The following is a 2,146-nucleotide window of genomic DNA, read 5'->3' as shown; positions in this document are numbered from 1 at the left end:
TTTACATGCCTATTTGGTGCAGGGATGGAATTCCTTGACACCTCAGGATCTGTGGACCCCACAGGATCACCTCAGGATCTGTGGACCCCACAGGATCCCCACCTAACATATTCCTACCTTACCTCATAATCCTAGTTTTTGTGATGACTATTCCCCATGTCACACTTCCCAACACTTTTCACCAATCACCTCAATTCCTCTTCCCAATCACCCCCCTCACCACTCACATCCATCCACTCTTCCCCATAAACCCCACCTACCTTCAAAAATTCAAAACCATTTTCCCATACATTCCCACCCTAAATGGCCGAATCCACACTCCCCCCTCTCCCTATAAATACCCTTCCATTCTACTTCATTTTCACACAACACAAACCCATCTTCTCCCACTTAGCCGAACCTACATCTCTCCCTCTCTACCCTATTCTCTTCTTCTTCTTCTTCTTCTTCTTCTCTTCTTTCTTCTCTTGCTCGAGGGCGAGCAATATTTTAAGTTTGGTGTGGTAAAAGCATAAGCTTTTTGTTTTTCCATTACCATCAATGGCACCTAAGGCCGGAGTATCCTCTAGAAAAGGAAAAGGGAAGACAAAAGCTTCCACCTACGAGTCATGGGAGATGGAGAGATTCATCTCCAAGAGCCATCAAGACCACTTCTATGATGTTGTGACAAAGAAGAAGGTGATCCCTGAGGTCCCTTTCAAGCTCAAGAGAAATGAGTATCCGGAGATCCGACATGAGATCCGAAGAAGAGGTTGGGAAGTCTTAACCAACCCCATGCAATAAGTCGGAATCTTAATGGTTCAAGAGTTCTATGCCAATGCATGGATCACTAGGAACCATGATCAAAGTATGAACCCAAATCCAAGGAATTATCTCACAATGGTTCGGGGGAAATACTTAGATTTTAGTCCAGAAAATGTGAGGTTGGCGTTTCACTTGCCCATGATGCAAGGAGATGAACGCCCCTACACTAGAAGGGTCAACTTTAATCAAAGGTTGGACCAAGTCCTTATGGACATATGTGTGGAAGGAGCTCAATGGAAGAGAGACTCCAAAGGCAAGCCAGTCCAACTAGGAAGACTGTACCTCAAGCCTATAGCTAGAGGATGGTTGGAGTTCATTCAACGCTCCATCATCCCCACTAGCAACCGATCTGAAGTTACTGTGGATCGGGCCATCATGATTCATGGCATCATGATTGGAGAGGAAGTAGAAGTTCATGAGGTCATCTCCAATGAACTCTACAAAATAGCTGACAAGCCCTCACCCATGGCACGGCTAGCTTTTCCTCACCTTATTTGCCATCTATGTTACTCAGCAGGAGTTATCATAGAAGGAGACATCTCCATTGAAGAGGATAAGGCCATCACCAAGAAGAGGATAGAGCAAGCAAGAGAGACCCTTCATGGTTCTCAAGAGATGCATGAGGAAGCTCATCATCAAGAAATTCCTGAGATGCCTCAAGGGATGCACTTTCCTCCCAACAACTATTGGAAACAACTCAACACTTCCTTAGAAGATTTGAGCCACAGTGTTGAACAATTGAGGGTGAAACATCATGAGCACTCCATCATTCTCCAAGAAATAAGAGAAGACCAAAGAGCAATGAGGGAGGAGCAACAAAAGCAAGGAAGGGACATAGAAGAGCTTAAGGACATTGTTGGTCCTTCAAGAAGAAGATGCCACTAAAGGTGGATTCATTCCTTGTTCTTTATTTCTTTCTGTTTTTGGTTTTTAATGTTGTGTTTATCTATGTTTTGTGTCTTTACTTCATGATCATTAGTATGTAACCATGTCTTAAAGTTATGAATAAAATCCATTAATCCTTCACCTCTCTTAAAAGAAAAATGTTTTAATTCAAAAGAACAAGAAGTACATGAATTTCAAATTTATCCTTGAATTTAGTTTAATTATATTGATGTGGTGACAATACTTTTTGCTTTCTGAATGAATGCTTGAACAGTGCATAATTTTGATCTTATTGTTTATGAATGTTAAAATTGTTGGCTCTTGAAAGAATGATGAACAAAGAGAAATGTTATTGATGATCTGAAAAATCATGAAATTGATTCTTGAAGCAAGAAAAGGCAGTGAAAAAGAAAGCTTGCGGAAAAAAAAATAAGAAAAAGAAAAAGCAAGCAGAAAA

This window comes from Arachis duranensis, chromosome 6 (genome assembly GCF_000817695.3).
Source record: "Arachis duranensis cultivar V14167 chromosome 6, aradu.V14167.gnm2.J7QH, whole genome shotgun sequence".
Taxonomy (NCBI): Eukaryota; Viridiplantae; Streptophyta; class Magnoliopsida; order Fabales; family Fabaceae; genus Arachis; species Arachis duranensis.
This window is presented reverse-complemented; position numbering follows the sequence as displayed.